This window comes from Danaus plexippus, chromosome 10, assembly GCF_018135715.1.
Source record: "Danaus plexippus chromosome 10, MEX_DaPlex, whole genome shotgun sequence".
NCBI lineage: Eukaryota > Metazoa > Arthropoda > Insecta > Lepidoptera > Nymphalidae > Danaus > Danaus plexippus.
The window spans coordinates 515,557-537,324 of record NC_083543.1 but is presented as its reverse complement, the minus strand read 5'-3'; positions in this window follow the sequence as shown (position 1 = coordinate 537,324).

Below are 21,768 nucleotides of genomic sequence, written 5' to 3'. Positions count from 1 at the left end.
ATTTCTTATGTTTAGACCATAACGAACGAAACGAAATGAAATATTAAATAAATACGTGGAAAGACGGTCCAAGGCGGCGAAGTAGTTAATTTTGTGACATTCCATGATATGGGTAAGGATTTTAAAAATAAATAACAATTAAAATACTCTAAAATGTCTACACAAATACTTTAAAACAAATTTGAATTGGATGATAAAAATTATGTATTAATCTAGCTACCAGGACTACCAGCCCCGGCTTCGCACGGGCTCTTTACACAAAATATAAAATAGCCTATTTAATTTTCAGAATTATTAAACTTATATTATGATAACTTTCAAATGGAACGCCCGATTTATATAAAATCATATGATTTAAAAAGTAATTTACATATACTGATGTAGGCCTGAAAACGAAGTAATTTATTTTGATAAGACTTAACACCGTATTTATGTAAATAGCTTTCTAATAAACGCTTTATGAATGCCAATTTTTAAAAGTTGTAGAATGGATATAGTATGTTCTCCTTAAGGTATATATAGACAGGCGCGGCGAGGCACTTTGTTTTATAATATGTATTGATTGATGATATTGATGATTGTTTCAATAGATTATTTTATACTTTTCGTTGCTTAACATAAAAGGTTCAACTATAATTTTTAGTGTAATTGAAATACGTAATGAGCATTAAAAAACAAGATTTCCATTACAAAAACTTAATAAAGTTCTTAAAATGTGTGTTATGTGTAATTGTGTTATAAAAATAAATGTGAATATCGTCAATTCATCAATTAGTCATCCGAATGTAAGAACAATCGTTAGACAGAGAATAATGTAATTGAATCGATTCTGAGAATTGAAGAGTTTGCTTCTGAGAGGGACGGACGTCTCCAGCCAATATATATGTAAATGGTCCAGAGGTACACTGTAGTGGCCGTGAGAGCCAAAGATAAAGAAATACGTGTAGCTACGATAATGTACTTTTCTAAGAAAACTACTTAGAATCGGAGAAAAAAATTCTTACTTAAAAATATATCACTAGTTTTAATATGATTATTACATAAATGAAATAAACATGTTTATATATGTCCCAAATTTTATAAAATATACTAGAATTAGAATTACCACAGTTTATTATATATATTTTTATACAATTTATAATATACAGTTTATATGATTGCTCATTTCCACGGCCTAAATTTACTTTTCTCTGACCACATATCGACTCACGTTGTGTTTGGAATCACAAGAACTCTCATGCATAAAGAAATCAACCGCAATGGCGCATCACGCCACCTGCACGTTACACTGAATATTTCATCCTATTACTTTTATATATATATAATAAAAAAATATAATTAAACTTTCTCTCAATAATCTATTTATTATTATCTTGTTTTTAATAAAATGGCTAAAATATATTTGATGACCATAAATTTTTGCGCCTTTAAAGATAAAATAGCACATCAACATTTCGTACACATTACATTATAATTTGTGTAGTACAATAATAAGCAATATATTTTATGGTCCTTTAAAACAATGAAAGTTTTGAGGATCCGTATTTTTTAATTTGCAACCTATTTGAGCAGAAGATTCCACCTGACCCGGAACTTTTTCAGTTACAATGAATACTTTATTCAATCGCAGAACTTGAGGAGTTTTCATGATTTTTATATTGCAAACTTTCCTTCATTACCTATGCATTGTCTCCCCAGTGCACGTATTTAATTTTACAAGGGATGCGACATCTGTTTCCAAGTTCCGACGTTGTTTTTGAATAAATTGAATTACTTTAGTTTTTAATTCTAATGATTTTTTATTTCTTATCAGTGGCACGTATTCTCATTCTTGAATTTTAGCAATCTTAGACAGACATTCACGATTAACATTAGAAAAATATATATATATTTTCCTAATTGACGTATGTGACTCTTTAGTATTTGCACATTAGAAAAAACTTAATTAACAGAACAAGTTTTCAAGTCGACATAATATTACAATATCTTAATCAAAGTGCACCTACAGAGGTAGCTCGTTTCATTTCCTGATACGACTGATATGTTTTTTCTATAAAAGTCTTTAGATGACATGAAGATACGGAGACGGATTTTGTTTAGTTAAATATTTTGTCAATAAATTATTTATATTTAAATCAGGGCTAAGTAGTACAATGTTTGATATGAGTGATTTCGATAAAAAAATTAGCATTACGTAGGTAATATAATTTTATTATATGCATTTTAATACACAGAAAGCAAATTAATAAAGTCCATAGTTCTTTCCACACTAACAGTATACGCTATTAGGTAGGTATGATCGAGCAGAACAGTGGATTTCAATAAAGCGTTGGACCTTTTGTAACGTGTGCTACCAATATTTGAGCACGGCTCGCTCGCAGCGATATTAAAAGATTCATTTTAGATGATTCGTTCATCACTGCACCTTGTTACATCTTCACCGATCTAACTGCTATAGGCTTTGATTTTCATTTGATCCGTTCTAGTTTTATAAGAGCCTTTTATTTTGGTTTGTTTTTTATTTCTAAAATTTCTTCTACCGCCACGTTTAGTGGTACTTCCTCATGACACCAGAGACGGCGGTCAGGCGTAAATTATTTCGTGAAGTAGCTGTAATGAAACAACGAAATCGAATAAAAGCAAATGTTGAATGTCACCGCTAGATAAATCAATTACCGATATAAATCAAAATATTTACAATACGTCACCTGCACTATTACTTCCATCGGACATCGTTCAAAATAATTTATAGTTGGCTCCCGCTTCAAAACAATAATACAAAGCCCAGATATTTGGACGGTTGGCAGACGCAGTAAATCTCTCGGACGTCCAACACCTATACATCATTGTAATTAATGACACGTGCAATTGTCTGCAATTAGAAGATGACACTTTTTGTTATCACTGAGCGCCGTTCAAACGTCCATCATGATCACGCATTATATTGTACTCGTATATGTTTAAAACTGTGCAAGTTTAGATCAGGCCTTGCTTAAACTTTTTGATTATTATTTGAACACGGAGACAATGATTCATAATGAGAATGGAGATTTATAGAGCGGCTACTGTCGTCTGAATATATGTATTTTATATGATTTAGGGGAGACGTCATTAAAATGCAACAAAATGACTCCAATAACCGACCGAACCGGTGAAGCAAAAACGTTTATTACACTGGAACAAGGAGACTGCCCAAAATTCTAGTTATAAATGAAATTTCATAAACTAGTGAAATTAAACAGCGACAATAAAGCACGCCGAGAGTGCATGCAAATGTACTGGTTACAGTAATTTCCGCAGCTCTCGCTAACATAAATATTATGGACGTGCATTTTCCTGTTGTTTCCAAAACTATTCACATTTAAAGGGTGGTTCGACGACTCTCCTCTTGTTTTAATAGAAGAAAATGATTTAATCATTAGATATAAAAAGTGACCCAGAATTGGAAAACGTAACACCAATGCATCTCATCATTCATCAACTTGTTAGTTGAGGTAACAACACTTACTTTATAGATTGTTTATAGGAAAATGAGTCCGTTTATAACCACTGACAGACCTTCGTACCTTTGCTCTAACTCTGTATGGTTCAAGTCACGAGATGTTCTTTTTGACATATATTAAGTATTCCTCATATTTCTAACCCTTCAATTACTTTTGCATGTGCTTTATGTGTTTGAGTATTATAATACAAAGCAACAGTTATCTATGTAATAGTCAAATAGTACATTTTATTTTTTGTTGTAACTTTACAACTAAAGGGTTTAAATATATACATATTTGTTTCTGAAAATGATAAAGCGCTTAACTCATAACTTAATCATAATTGGTTCAAGGAATAAACCCTGTGTATTTTTATTCCTACTACGTTATTATTAAAGTTGAGTTTCCGACAACGACATCTGAAGGGTCTCCGAGCAGGTCGCTTTAGGGCACTTCATTCGTTGCAATTTTTCTTTGTCACAGAGAGACGGATTTGGGTAGAATTAATTTTGTGAGGGAATTTTATTAAGTGGTTTTTAAGGTGAACTCCTTTGTTGGGTTTGATCGTTTAGATTTATATATCGCAAAACGTTTGTGTGTGATGTTACATAATTTATGAAGGTACACCACTAATGGTTGTGGAAACGTAACTCTAACAGAGATATTTTATTTAGTGACACACATAATTTTATTCTTGTATTAGTACATTGCAGGAAAAACTATTTTGGTTTAACTAATTACGTTACATACCTGCAAGCTTGTTTTCTATTAATTTATGACAATATCTTTTACAATACAATCTTAACATACAGTAAGCGTATAATCAACGCCGTTCAATATGAAACAGAAGCTTAACGAAGGCTGTAATTAAGCAAATACTATTTGTGTTGTCCGTGAAACTTCACAGAGCTAAGAATTTCTTCAAGTTAAAATTCAAAGCGCATCTTTTCGGTAGCCCAAGAACAGGGCGGCGTGTTTAAATAACATTAATTGACTATTCAGTACCTGCCGCTAACTGGGGATTATCGAGGTTGGTTTGTGTCTTCGTTATTTATTATATGTGGTTTATAATTTTATAAAACCAATCAACCTCATAGGTATTGACAAAAGTTGGCAGATAGTGTCCATGTGCAAAATTACAGTACAATTTAAGAACTAAATTCAACTGTAAGAAACCTACTCACACGGACAGAGTTGACGACATAAGATGTTATATTATAAGACAAATATATACAAACAAAATAAAAATAAACTATCTATTAATATTCGTTATAACAATTAGAGATAGTATGATGATGTTTTCTTTATGAAAGACTTTATATTTATGTTTCAATGTACGTGTGTACTGTTGTATGTAGTGACGGTAAATCATTTATCTGTATCCGGGAGCGGCGGACGACATGTGTCTTTGACGTTCAACTCAATGATAGATCAAGATGTCTGTGATCCTCTAATCCCGGCTCACCTGAGGGTTACCGCTGCGGACACACGGCCCGAGACACGGGAGGGAGTTGTATTTATAAGTTTAGCTCTTGATTGAAACATGTACAATGTGCTCTTTATAGTAAGTTGTGTCTTGGTTAATGTGTTAATTATGAATAGATCTTTAACTAATATCTGAGAGTTATATCTCCGAGTACTGATACTAGTATCTTAAAATTACTAGGTTTCCTAACAGCCCGCAATGAAATTCTCGATCGTCCAAAATATATTTTTGTTCAAGAACAATTTTAAAGTCTCAGGAATGACTCGGAGGACTTCTTAAAGAATCATTTAACTGAAACTGCTCTGAATCGGGTGCTTAAGAAAGTTTACCTGAACTGAAAAAGTTCTCAGTTTTAATGAAAAAATTATTTCAATTTGCAAATTCACGCGGCAACTTCCTCGACATCATTACCTTGCTTACTTCAGGACACTTCGGAAGTATTATCATTTTGGTTTATGTTTTTAATATATATTTAGTAATAATGCTTGTAATAAAATATTCAGAATGTTAAATACGAATTCTCAATTATTAATTCAGCGTATTTCTTGAATTAATCAACATTCTTCACAAGTCAAATCTTGTCTGTTTAAACTTTGAATAATGAATACTGATACTAACTGTGGTGAAACAGAGTCACATGAAGTAATGTGTGTGTGGAGACGAGAGTTTTGGCTCACAGGTGCTAATCCTGACAACTTACCAACAACTTCTGAAACTTGTGACAGTTCGCCGGCCTGATAGATAACTGAGGTGGGATCTGCTTCAGAATTTTACTCCGAATAACCTTATTAGACATAACTTTTTGTACTCCATATGTCTATGAGAGGAAGTTTTCTGATAACGACATAGTTCAAGCAATACAAATTACATTATTTCAACTAAATAGTATATTTATTAATTTGGGTAGTGACTAATTCATACTTGCATACATTCTTTGAAGCAATATCTAAGACTGAAATAGAATAAAACATTAATTGTATACATTTTAAAGGATAATAAGATAAAAATTGGTTATAACATAGTAAAATTTCATATGTTCAAATTAAATTTTCTTAAGGGTTATTTACGTATATGTCAGTGTATCCATCGTTAAGTATAAAGAGTCCGTCCTATGTCCCTCATGTGCCATCCATTATCCACCTCTGTATAAGCTTGCGGCGTAAGTCTAAAATCGTGTTTGATCCGGTTTCGTCCGCCCTGAACCGGAATAATCCGCTTCACCTGATCCGGTGCGATCCGGTCCGACTTGCGGCGCTCCGATGTTTGCTCTATTAACTATATATACACATCTGTATATATTTACTTATGTAACCGTTTTGCCTTCTCATATAATTATTTTTAACTCATATATATGATAAGAAGCTGATTTATTTCAAATAAAAAATCTATACTTAATACGACATTTATTAACAGTACAATCATATTTTTAACTACTATTTAATATAGAAAAATCAAATCGATTTTACGTTACAAATGTTTTAAATGGTAATTTTTTGTAATTAGTTCGAGTAGGAATATATATTAATCAAATTCTACTGAGTACTTTAAAGGTTTAATGATTCCATTGTTCGGGTACTTTTCAGCCCTTTACGAAGATTGCGAAGGGGTGGTTAAAAATTGCCATGGCTTCCGAATACCTGACTAATTCATGCAAACGAATGCAAGCCAATTAATTAAGAGCAGTCCGGCTGCGTACTGAAATCTGCTGCCGTCAGAAGAAACTGCTGATTTTGGCTCTTCACATTTAAAAAATAAACGCCGCGCTTATAATATAATGTACTAGTATATATTGATTACTTTAAGTGGACTATTGTTGAAATTATAGTCAACACATATTTTTTTATTCACTCGTAGAAGAGTAGATTTTTTTGTCGTCTTTTGAACTTATATTATATTGTTAGTCTGAAACGTCAACAATTACTCTAATTAATATCGCAGAATCTCATCACTGAACAACGAGGTCTGGAAGATGAAGGTGTTCCATTAGGAAGTTTTTTGCAAGTTTAATTTTAAACCGATTAAATTATTGCCTAAAAGTTATAACGTATTTTTAGCTATTTCAATATTTATCGATAAATATTGTAAAATATTGAAATATGTTATTTCGGAATAAACATAGTTGTTTTACATATACCATATACACACACACACACACATATGTATAGTTTGATATATGTATAACGATAATTTTGTATGGACTTCTTAATATTTCTTTTTTAGATAACACATAGGATAATCATAGGAAAGTTTCTACATGAACAGTGACGTCATCGTTCAGATATTGTATTTTTTATAAGCTGTAATATTTTTTTTGAGTAATAAACGTTCAATATATAAACTAAACAACTGTGTAACAAGAATAAATGGCGGCGGCCCGGAGCATTAGTTTTGGAAATGAGAGTGAAATTGCGTGTTTAGAGACACGAAGCCACTCGGGCTCCACTGACTGCAGGTCATTTGTCAGATTCCTGTGCACTAGTGTTGCACCCTCGTACATCGATGACTTACAATAAGGTGTTTGGAGCATTTATTAAATGATTAACATAAAATACATGACAGAATGTGTAGAGTTATTTGCAAAATAACTGATTGATATTCTTTCTTTGTACTATTTAAATTTTAATATTGAAGGCATTTTTATAGCAAATTATTTGTAAACTCCATTTTTATTATTTTCTTTAAACAATTCAAAACTAAACAGATTCAGCATTTTAATTTCTACTGTTATGTGATTTCGGCAAAGGAAAAAATTAATGCTGAAAAACTTTGGCCCTGTGATATAAGATTTATAAATAATAAAACATTAATTATTATAATGCAATTGAACTTAAAGACTAATCCTATTTTATTATTAAATATTCTACTAATAAACTAAACACGTCCGGTTGTTCATTGTTCTGTAGCGTCAAAAACGACTTAGCAGTTTTTAATGAAATTTTGACACTTAGCTTAGTCATCAGAATAAATCATAGGCTATATTTATCCCGAAATTTCGCGAAGTTTCCACAGGATCAACGCATTCCGTTGTGTTTTGTATGAAGGTACATTACATGACGCGGACTATAGATTTCTCTGCCAGTTAGTCATAACTAACTGCATATCCTAATTATTAAGAAGCATATATTTTGAACTCATTTACTAAAAAATGCGATGTGCAACAAATATATTATTATATCTTGTTTTAATAGATTTTATACATTCCTTGCTGGATATAATTCTGACATCGACATAGAGGATGTTGCTGGCAAAATGACTTTATAATATTGTAAGTAAACAATATATGTATATTAATTTAGTATACTATTAATTTATTGTGTTTTAACTCATTGTAATGCAATTCTTGTTTTGTGTATTTAGGGAAATGACGTGTTTCGGTGTATACAGACATATAATCATTACAATAGTGATGGTAATTTTTAAAGTATCTTTATCGATGTCATTCCATTGTCACCCCTAGAGCGCATCTGCGTAAAATCAGAAATACGTGTAGTTTTTGGAGACGGATGGTGTCTTGGGATGATTTCGATCCAGCTTCAAGATGATGCGTCACAGGGACGTGCAAACCAATTGTCAACAGTTTAAAATATTCCTGACAGAACTTACACGGATATAAAAAAAACAATTACTTTTTGTGTCCAAATAAATTTTAATTATTTATTCATCTTATATTTTTGACTGAACTTGCATATATTCTTTCTTACGAATACTACTAGCGTAAAGCGATAAAATGTGTTAGGAACTTGGAATATAACAAGAGGTTAATGTACGCTATTAGTTTGCTTAATCTGCACTGGTCATTTTTAGAGCATGACATATGTTTAGGGTATAGTCTTAAATAAATTGTAACTGAAACTGATGCTAAAAATAAAATAATAATAAAACATCAATGCCATTTAAATAATGCGGAGTATAGAATGTATAGTCGGAGCCAATTTAAAGTATTCTTATCGCCGGCCATCACGAGTGTCTGATAGCAGCATCCGATGCCGGTATCTCAGAGGAAGATCACGAGCGATCCGTCTCCGTCACCTCTGGACACACCTATTTTGTTTTTACGATATTGTAAACGATAAAATTTACGTAACATTTGATGTGTATACAATGACTTTAAGGACTCATGTAGGTGGATGTAAAAAGAGAAAAACTGATGGATAATAATTCGTGAATGAAAAATATTGGTACACAGTGTTCAGGTCTGTTGTATTTAAATATCGTTTTATATGTGCATAGATTGCTGTTAGTCGAGTAGACGGCATGAAACAAACGCGTAATAAAAATAAACGCAGAGTCAAGATCTTAAGCCGACCCCAAAACTGTCTCGAACTCACGTAAGCCATTACGTACAAACTAAACGATCACCGGACCTCATTACTGGCGTCTTACCCCCGGGAGGGGGGAGGGAGGCAGGGAGCTGGAGGACAGGGGGAGGGAGAGGGAGGAAGGGGCAGAGGTTAAGTGACTCCGAAAGGAAATAAAGGTGCATGCGACTGGAGGTAATGTTAATTGAATTTCTGCAGACGCGTGGCTAGTGAAGTCCTACACGACTATCGATAGAATTTACTAGAAATATATCTGTGAGAAACCTCTGTGTCATATCTGGTTTTTCGAATTAATGTCATTACTACATAAAATAAAATTTGTTTTGAGGTGAAATATCATAGAATTTTATAAATTCCTGTTTATTTCCTTCACTAAGAGGGGGGTACGATATCGCGCAGTGCGAGATTAAATGTCACCAACCGTTAGATATTTATACAGAGAGATAGCGTTAATAACGATTGGTTTGTATTAATAAAGAAATAAGGTTCAAATTACAATAAATTAATATTAGTAAAGCAAATATAAGTTTGCGAGAGAGCAGTCACCTGCAGAAAATTACTTCTAAATAAAACAGTAGCTTCAGCTTTAGGAGTCTTTGATTAGTTTTGATCGTTGAGACAAAATAAAACTTTTAGTTTTCTTGAATAATACAGGAAAATAGAATACAAATAAGTTATAAGATTATTGTAACAAGAAGCTTTCATATTAAGAGCAATTCGTATATTTAAATATTTATTTTATTTTGTAAAGTTGAATAAAGTGATTTCATAAAAGGTAGTATGTATTATTTTAAGTATATAATATAAACGGTGTTTCAATGAAGTGTTAACGTGTCGGCTAAGTGAGGCTTTCACCGTCAGTCGGTAAGTGGCGATAGATTACCTGGCTAACCGAACGTGCTCACACCGCAACACCCGTACTTAGAGACATTGAATCAAATCGACCTAAAAATTGCTCTGTTCCGGTTCGCCATTAACAAGCCACAATGAAACGATAATGTTTCAAATTGTATGAAATCCTTCGACATCTATATTTTAGATATTACTTACCTTCATATATTATGAGGACTTTGGAGCATAATTCGTATATGTGTTTTTTTATAGCGTATTACCAAATTACGTTTGGATTGTATCAGGAACTTCCTTTTAGTTTTGATATTAAAGAACATTACCTCATTCTATAAATGAAGATGATTAAAAAGTAATCTTATATAATTATGATTATAATATTAGATTTATATTTCATAACATTTCCTTATAAGAATCTGTATCGTCAGAATATATTTAGGTTATTTATATTTAAAACCTATTCCGAAAATGACAATCTTCTCTAACGGCGAAATAATACGAAAAGTAAATATTATTTGATACCACAAATACATTAGAAAAGCAAGTCGTTGATACCATCTAAGCACCTGTTTGCTGCGTTAAAAGGTGGTATCGGGTTACAGAGTCCTGAACAGTAGCAAATAGGTATCCATTACCGAGAATATCGTACCGTGGGTATTTATTGAAGAGATTTGTTACGAGACAGTGGAATGTTTTAATGTAAGTGATTGTTATGAACATTGATGCTGTAGGTTACCTCGCGAACAGATCGCCGGCTGAATGGACGAAACTAATTGTTTTCAAAATCAATTCCATCCATCACGGGCGGACGTTGATTGAGTTTTGTATTCCTTTTTGTGTTATGTGCTTACATTTTTTTTTGTTTCCTTTAAGTTTTTTTTTATACATTTTTATATAATTAAAATATACATTTTTATATAATTAAAATATGAATGGTATTGTAATAGCAATGCGGAGTATAATTATATAAAATTAAAAAAATTATATTATACACATAATAAATGCATTACATGGGTGTAAATAAAAATGTTATTCTTAATATATATATATATATATATATATAAAAATGTCTTATTATAAACATATTATATTTATTCTGAGAATATTTTTAAGTACATTGGACAGTATCAGGAAGTGGCTTCAGAAAGGTCTGTAAGAAACGTAGGTAACAAGACTGAGGGAGCGACCACTATTAATTACAAAGAGTAGTTCAAGTCAGTCTTGTGTGGACATGGACTGTTATATTTTTTTCTTAAAATCTAGCAATTATAATTGCTTATCAACTTATTAACATCATTTTTAAAGATTCAGAAGTTTTCAGCTCAATCCTTGAATAAGAATTTTAAAATATTTACATATATTCAGTCAGATATATACAACATATATATTGAGTTTTATTTGCTAGCAGGTGGTTATAAAGATGTTTTTTATAAGTGAAACCAAACATATATATATGTATATATTTAAGTCGTATTGTCTATGTTATGCTGCGGCGAGGTCCATCGTAATTGCGGCTATCAGAGAGCAGTCGTAAAGAGGTGTGGGGTTCGTCCGTGAAATACGGAAGCAAGGATAAAATTAACAGTTTACCTTTGATGTAGCGTGGTGTGGCTCGGTTGGGTTGTTACTAAAATGTTATAAGACAAAAGGATTTTGATCTAGGCATAACATATAGTAAAGATTATCATTTGTACACGATAGTTAATTTTTATGCCTTTCTATAGTGTTTATGCTTTCTGTGTAACTATATTGGACTTAAAGAAGAACCAAATGCACACACATAATCAGGTGCAACTATTTTTGAATATTGAGTCATTTTGTTCTAAATAAAGAAATATTGAGGGATCTATTTATAATTCTGTATACGATGTTTAAAAACCGAAAACGTTTAGAATCAGCTTTTTGCGAAAAATGTTGCGAATTTTAATGGCTTTAGAATTAAAAGTGATGAAAGGTACTTCAAACAAATAATTCAGTATGGCTCGCTTTATTGCTATAATAATAACAATAAAACCTTATAGCTATCGAGAAATGTAAAACATTACCTCATATATAATTCCTAGTTAACTTTATCGTGTCACCGGCTGCTTCTAACACATTTTAATATATACTGCCAGTACATGTGTTTATATTTCCATCACACTCTTAATAATTTTATTCGTTTTTAGTCATATTTGTAACAGTACTATAAAATATTCGAATGCCGTGTTCCCCGATGAGGCACATTATTCCGCTTACATGTGAAGGCATGTTAACAATATGTAAATCCAGCGCGAATGAATAACACGCACAATTACATACAAAAAACACAGAGCGGGATGCTTAAGGAATTATTATATGGAACATTAAAGTCATGTACACACGCAATAAAGCAAATCTTTAAGGTTAATGCATGGGACCCTCGCTAAAAGGCTGTCGTTAAGGAGCCGCAGAGCGATTTGTAGGCTCAATTGACTGTCAATGAATGGATACCTTTATAGGAGTAAACTTGGGGTTCCGAGTAATCTCCGCATTTGTCCTTTGATAGAAGAATCGATGGACGTATAAATAAATATTTATATGTTGAGATATTCCCAGCGACTTGATTTTCGTCTGTTAAAAATATTATTATATGTAACTAGTCGAGCGATACTGTAATATAAAAAAAATATTTTAATTTAACCGTATATTATTTTAAAAAGTGCTTTCGATTTATGACAAAACAGAATAAAGGCTCGTATAAAAAATAAAGGATGCCATTTGGAACAGATTTTTTTTATTTTGTTGCTGAGACTTTAATGAATATATAAATATAAATTACAATTATACTATAAAACTTCAATAAAAAATGCATTTTCATTTTTACCAGAACTTATACGTGAGCTACGTAGACACATTCCAAAAATATACATACATTTATTGACGGTTCCTTATAATATATCTAATACTAGGTCAGGTATGGCCAAAACAAACACTATACAAAACCCACGTGTATATAATGCAACTTTCCAAATATGTTCTGTAATTATTAAAGTAATAAACCGTCCAGTTCAATATGAGCCATATAAGTGAGACCGGCTCCGTATGGCCCGGTCCCGTGAGCTGTGGTCGGCCGCTGAGCGCTTCACTTCATAATATTTTTCACCTTGTTTCGTTTTCCAATTTTCCGCAAGTCACTCTCCTGAGTAACGGGCCGTGTTTTGATTTAGAAATGCCCCAGAGATACTGTTTTATTGTCACGATCCGGATACGATACGATATTACACCATATAGACCGGATTGTCATTGTTTAAAACATGAAAACTATAATCACGTTAGATAATTATAAAAATATTCTTTTTGTTTTTTTATAAAATATTTCTTTTATATAAAAGCCATAATTTCTTTTCAAAACTTTGTTTTATCAAGAAAAATATTCCGATATCGTAATAAGTGTTTAGATATCTGTAAATGTAAAAAATCTCTTGTTTTCTTTTAAGTTGTAAGGTTGCTTCTTCAGAAATTTATGGTTAAGAAATAAAAATTGTAACTTAATTGTTGATACGATCGCCAGTTAAAAATTGCAGTTAATTTTGCTTTATATATAGTTCAACGGTCATCGTAACGTTTTAGACAGTAAAAGCCGTGGGAATTTGAATAAGACGTGATTAAAATTACTTAAACTTTTTTAATGTTATTAATATATGCTATATTTACATTTACTTTTCTTTTTCAAAGATATTTCTTATAAAGGTATCTAACTCTCATGTAACGAATGAACAATAGTTTTAACAGAAAGATATCATATATTCTCCAAAGCCATTGTCCATTTTCTGTCTTCGTGACCCCACTTGTTATAATCTAATACTCGACCCCCGTCTTTGTCGAATTTTGGCAAACATTCGCCAGAATTGCCAAATAAGTGGTAAGTATATGAAAGCTCATATTCTTCTCCCCTGAAAAGTATTAAAATAACTTTCATATTTAAAAAGCTTGCTTCGTTTCTTTGTATCAATTTTCAATATTTACCTGAATGAACGCTATTAATTCTGATTCGCTAGTCTTCGGTATATTAAGATATATTTTTTTGCCAATGTTGTTTCCAATATTTGCTCAAACATTGGCGCCAACATCATGATATCTTTTGCCATAACTCATATCATAACATGCGACGTGGGGCGAAGACGCAGGTAACTTGACGGAAAATCTAATTTCGCAAATTGAATTACACTGTCCACTTCCTCCGATATATTTCTCTTTCGAGTGCCTTTTTTGACATGTTATTGTATAGAATGCTATACATTATAATAATTAAGATGCGCTTGCACATTGATTATAAAAAATTTTATTCCGTTTAATACCTAATAGAAAATATTTAGGCATTTTGTGATCGTGGGCGCCTTGAATATGTAAAACATTTGTATCTAAATTCAAGTGAACAGAGTCGTGCGGTTATACCAGTTAAAAGTAAGAACGACACGTGAGTTACCAACAATTTATATGTAAATGAGACGCAGGACCTTATAGACTAAGAGACTATCCCCACATCTGCAAATTATTATACGGAAATTAGTTTAAAACACTTAACAGTTATCTTGTTAAGGAGGCGATTAGACTGTGCCTAATATAAAACTATAATAATATAATCTATAAATACCAATTTCATTATTATTGTTCAGAAACAACCCTGGTTTTACAGTTTAAAGTATTCTGTTAGATTATGTTTTAATCACAATTGTTTCAGTAGATGTGCAATAGTTGTAATTAAACTCTCAAGGTTGTGAATGTGAGTATATATATTATTAATCCACAATATAATAGAGGCGCAGGCTCTGAGTGTACAATGCGGGCGGCGTCAGTCTCTCGAGACGAATCTAATTGTATTTTCGCTGAGGTGAGCGCGGTACACTTCACTTACTTTTTACTGCCATCTGCGCCAGATAATCAGATAATTTCCCTTGTCTACGACACACCGTTATCTTTACAAACGCCCGGGGACTCTTGTATATTGAAATTAATACATTCTGAGATAAAGCTATATACATATTTAATGTATATTAATCATTTAATATATATTGAAGATTCATTTTTACAATAAAATGCCATTTTATATTTATCTTTCTTATCTATTTTATCTGAAGTACGCTCATACAAATTATTGAATGAGAAAAAGTCATAAACAATATTGCTTAGCGATTGAAGCGTTGTTGTAGTGTATTCTGGAATCAATATAAAAAGACCTTATCAAGGAAGCGAGTTGATCTGAACTCGTTACTTAAGAAACATGACGTCCTAGTGGCTTTGCAAAATGTGCAGTATTATCTGAAGCTGTTCCTTCTATTATGTTATAATGTCCGCAGAGAGAAATGAATAATATTTAATCATACAGTCCAATATAAATAACTTTATTACAGTTATATTTTTTATTTAATTAATTTCTTATTCACAGCAAAAACTATGTCGGAGCGTGTTCTAGTGTGACAGACTGTACTCGGAGATTACATTACTAAGCGGCTAGTTCAAGTGACATATGTCACCTGGTATTAGCGAGACGTAGGGCGGTGTGATGGGTTCCAATAAACCAGCTCCTGGTATATGAGTGACGTACAGATGACCTTCGTATGTTATATATACATATATATACTGTTTGCCAGTTACAATATTGTCATTTTATAATGGTTAAATGTTTATATATTGATTGATTAATGTGATAGCTTAAATGAAATTTTTCATATATACTGTTAGAGATAATTGTTCACAGGACACATATTATTTAATATATGAAGTAAAACACTCGAAATCACTTTGTAATTGTATAATTTGTAAACATGATATTATAAATATTTTAATATTTATTTAATTTACCTGGTTATAATTTTTTTTAGTTACGTTATTATTGATGCATCCTAGGTATACCTATCTGTTAGGATTTGACAAAGGTTAGCTATTTTTGGTATTCTCTTACACTTTGTCTTCACATGTGACGTTAATTTTGATGTTTTCTTGAGTGTTCTGTCATGTTCCCGTCTTCTACAATGAGTTGAGTTTGTTAAATGCGCTTTTGGTATTCTTAGTGTCTGAAATGCAATTAATTTATTGTTTTAATAAAATCTGTACGAATGATTTCTTAAGTTGTTTGTAGCATATCCCTCTTGGTGTTTCCACAAGACTTATTATTTATTTGTCTACTTCTTTGTAAGTAGCCCTTATTACAGAAGCGGCTTGCCATACGACTGTCTGTCTGTCTACGATTTACATTTTATTTATTTTTATAGATTTTTTTTAAACTAACCTGCACTTTTTTCTGAATAAAACCAAGTTCGCCGGTGTGAATTACTTTGAGAATAATTAAGCAAATAGTTGTCCGATTTTTTTTTATTTTATTTTATTTAACTTTGATATATATCTTATTTGATATATGTACATTATCTTTTTAGAAATTATCTGGTATGTTGGAGTTTTATTAAAAGTCCTTTTATATGTAGGACCTTTACGATTTCTGAAAACAATGGAGAATTATTCAACTCCTCAAACACCGTAAGATGGTAGCCTCTACAAAATGTTTTGTGCAAGCTTACTGTCAAAGGCTTTGTGGAGCTAACTAAGGCATATTTATTTTAAATGTCTTCTGCTTCTCGAAGTTTACCAGCCTCTAAAATATTGATTTCTTTTAAACATTGCATCAATTTCAAATCGTTGAGAAGCTACATCACGTTAAAAAATGGGATAATAGTCAGCCTGTATTTATATTACACTTAATGCTCCATGTGAAGCATACATTCTATCATAGAACAATATTCGAGATTCTTGTGTTGCAAACTAAACTAGGTTCAATTCAAATTCAGAATGAAAAGAAGATTATAGAAATTGGCCTGTATTAATTGTCTCAAAGACATAGTAAACCTGAAAGGAAGCAGAGTCTACTCGCCAGTTATGTTTTCTTGGAGTGAGATTATATCGTTGAGTACTAGGCACAAGTTATATCAAAACTCTACGGGAGTCAACAGGTTCGTTTTTGTATTTATAACCAATTGCATTCCAGAAAATGTTGAACTGTAGAGAGCCTTAAATAGTAGTTTTTTGTAAAGAAGGAGCAAATAAGTTCGCTTTACTTAATGCCTGGTTGTTGGTAGTGAACTTGAAATTTTTTCGCTCTTTCAGATCAAATTGGAAGGCTATCGCCAGTTTGATCTGAAGAAGCTATATTATTTCCGGTGTTTAGATATTTATTTATAATTTTACAAATTGTTCTATATGTGGTGTGCACTTTATAGTAAGCATGTTTACCACTTTCTTATTTTACATACAATTTTTACCGCAGCTTTTGTGTTTATGACCAATTAAATTAACTCAGTTCGTCTCAAAAATACCTCTTCATAAATACTGAATGACGAAAATGTTTCAATTTACTAACGTGGATACATGTGGTCATGTGTCCAAGTGCTTATATTTTCTAGCCAAAAGTCCATCTATTTGTAGGTACAGGATAAATTGTTTCTTGTTTTTCTTAAAACATTTTACTTAGATTAATAGGATTTGAATATTGTTATTCAATAGCAAGAATGTATCTATTTATTAGCAAATAAAACCTTATCTCTTGCTGTAATATTTTAGTTGTTGCTGCCTTCTATTATTTCTTCCAACCATTAATTCTAGGGCTTTAAGTTATCTTAATTAAGACATTTACGTTATGGAATGTAATTGATCTCACATGTCGTCCGAGACGGATCAATGAATGCCTGTTTAATATCCCGGATAATTTGGATAAAAAATCTTTATTTCGTTAACGAAATGCTAAAGACGAAGAGATATCAAACACAGATTAGGAACCAATGTAAACATTTACTATTAATTAGAAAATTGTATAACTTTCTATCTATTTAAATGAACGGCTTCATTCGTTCTTGGGAATTTTAACTAACATTAATTACTGTGTAACTTATCGATAGTTTATGAAAAATGGTAATGTGTAAATCTATGTATGTATGTTTAATATGAGTATTTATTTAAAACATAAATCAAAAGTTACTTTTTTTTCAAAAAAAACTGCAACTATATTTATGTTCTAAATTGTATTTAATTGAAAATGAGTGTACTTATTTGGGACCGACAAACAGTTCATAATTAAGTTAGAGTAATGTGAAGTATCTTATATGCTCTTAGTCATGTTATTGTAATGAAAACTAAACGTATGAGAAGTATTTCAGTTATCAGTTTAAACACGGCTCCTGTCCAAGTACGTTTATTTCTATAAAATGTAATTCAACCCAAAGGGCCACTCGTATGAAGCCAATAATGTGAACCATTTTCGTAAACAAAGTTAAATTCTAATTTCATCGTATAAATCACGAGGTCCGTTTATCGGGCAAATTAAACATTATTCTTTTCAATCGGCATTCCTCAGCTCGGGGACTTTTTATTGGAATTTTTGCGTATCCTATACGTGCCAATAAATACGGCTGCTAACCGTTTGAAACGCTCAGACCCTACCATTTAGCTCCTTTATGTCAATCGCATCCACACATCCGCATTTCATTGCACACAACTACATGAATGCAAATTGTAAACATCCAACACGCAAATCTACGTGTTTTCTATTTACTGTTGCTCTTATACTGCGCCTGAGTAGTTTTGATATTGAATTGACTTTTTAATAATTAATTAGATACATATATATATATGCTCGCGTGCTTGACAAAAACTTTTGGTTTCTCATCCAACAAACTACTTATTTTACAATATTTATGTAACATTTAATACCACTGTATGTATTATATAAGTTATCAGTATATTCCAGAATACATAGTACCTCATAATACAATTCTAATTCGGAATGTTTCCTAACATCTCAAAACATGTTGTTCGCGCTATTCACTAGATCCCAGAATTGTTCCTTTAACACGACACAGGCGAATAACAAAATAAGATTCAATACAAAGCGTTAAACAGAACGCATTGATTTGCAGGAATTTTTATTAGGTGTTACCTCACGGCTTGGCGTAGATTGCTTTTTATTGCTCCACAGTAGAAATGTCTCGAAAATATGTAAATATTTTCTAAAGAATACTACGAGTATGTGCAGGAGGAGCGAAGACATCTTTATGTCCTTTGAATTATAAAAAGATAGGAGCAGATTGTTTTTATGTATAAAACAAGATTGACTTTTTAAATAGAAAAATAGTTTTTTATCGACGTTCTTTTAATGTGATTACTATGAGAAAATAAATATTCAGAGAGATGAAACCGTGATCATTGTGAAAATTTGTTATTAGTTGGCAGCCGTTTCTTAGATAAATTTCAAAAAATAATTACGTTTATGATATAGCATTACTAATACCAACTTAACGAATGGAAACATTATATGTAGATGGAAAATAATTACAGGGCTATCAAATAAAAAATAAGCAATTATAAAATAAATTTATTATAGACAATCAATAAGGAAAATAAAAACCGACGTATCTCGAATTATATCAAATCTATAAAAACCTGCGAACGAGAGATTGTAATCACCTTAAAGCTATTTAAATTAATGAGTTTAATGTTCAACAATATACCTTATTTGATAAACATTACGAAGTCAGTAAGTCTCTCATTGGAAATTCAAAATTAAAAGTGAAGTCGTAAGATTGTAGGGCGTGTTTACACGACGAGAGGTACAGATTTGTAAAGATGTAAATCAAACTGAATGTTTTATTAAACACTCAGTTGCTGAGTATTCAAATTAAGTGGCGGCTGGAGTGCGCTAATACGGAGTGGACTACAATATTTGAAACACTTTACAGTATCATATACTGGAATCTATTTTTCTTAAACAAAATTATATATCTATATTTTTTTTCAAATTAATATTTTTGCATAACATAGTGTTGATAATAATTTTATTCTACCATATATTGAAGCTTCCTCTACGTGTGTGTACCCCAGGAGATTTCCACCTCTGGGTTCGTTCGAAATATTTACTCGCTACTTTCTGTAAATATTCCCGGAACATCGCGAATATAACTCGTACAAGAAAATTAGCTTGTTTAATTACCTCGTGTGTACTTTCCCTTAGCGAATTTCACTTACCTTTGTTTTATGTAGGAAAAGTTTATTAATTAATGTGCTCTTTTATTGTCTCAAGTTACATTGCTCTTTTAATCTTTTCGATTCTCACTTACTTGTGAGTTTATGACGATGAAATATTTTAAACGTAATTTTTTTTTAAACCATATTCACTCAATACACGTGTAAGTTAAAGAACTGAAGCTATTCATAAAAATGGAAAACCTTCTTAGTTTTAATGCAGGCAATTCAATATATTGACTGTATTTTTTTGTAACTTGTAAATGTTATAGTCCTAACGCCGCTCATCCTCTAAGCGGATTCTTTGAGACGTCGTAAAATTATCTTATTTTGAGAAAATTGTTTCACATTTAATTAATAAACTTTCTTCCAACTTTTTCGTATAAGGACCTTATTTACTCTACTTTTTGGTAATAATATATATATAGAATATATTATTTTTCCTGTTTTTATTGAGTTATTTTTAATATTAGGTCATTAATAATAAGTAATTCCGAGCGGCAGAAGTCGGCTGGAGTAAACTTCGTATCTTGCTTCCGCTAACTACCAAAGATGGTAATGAAGCGCACTCACCTTTCACAGCCTCTCCCGCTCGCTCCAGTGTGATTTACATATAGTCATCTCTCTCGATGCTGCTGTCAACGCCACAACGGCCGATGCAGACGGTGACAAGAAATTAATTACGGGAAGCTGGGAAAATAATGGTCCAACGTGATTTTTAAATGAAATTTATTTTCTTCACTTCATTTATTTCACAGCGACATGACACTTTGGAAATTATTAGAGTTGAGACCTCCTTCCAGGAGGTGGATTGTAACGAGATCTTTATACCTTGGCTTATAAAATTAAAAAAAATACCAATCGGTTTTATATAAGGCACTGCTTCAGTGATCGTCGGCTGGTAAGTTATAAAATAGCGACCTAATTTTCAAAACATTGTCGTAAACGGTAAAACTCAAGAGAGGTAGTAATAATTCATCATCTCTCCCGGACATGTTGGAGTGTTTGAAGTTTCTAAAAAAACATTGAATATCGTTGTTAGCCAGACGTCAAACTGATGACATGTATACAATTTTCTAACCCTTTTGACATTATCTCGAACGCATAGGATTTTCGTTCTTAGTCCTGTTATTTCAGAGTTGCTTTTTAAACTTATTTATATATTTGTATAGTTTAATTTTTATTTTGGTGATCTTAACAGACTTAAATGTTTTAGGAAATTAAAATTACCTTAACATATATCAGCAAAACAATATATATATATATTATCATAACATGTCGGTGGACTCAATTACATACATATTAGGATTGTCATACTAGTCATTTTAGTAAGTAAATAAGTCTGTATTGAAATCGGACTGTTTTATTCTATAGTTGGTAGTGTAGGGATACTAAACTGTTTGGAGTGTAATATTACAGAAGCAAAATGATCACAGACTTTCAGGTTACAAATATAATATTGTATTGCGGTTTAAAACTGACATTATTAACATGGCAGATATAGATTATAATGATTGTATGAAAGTATAATGAGTTCAGTTTAGCCATAATTATTATAATGAAACGGTTAGCTTTGATAAAATGATAAAATCTGTTCATTAAGATA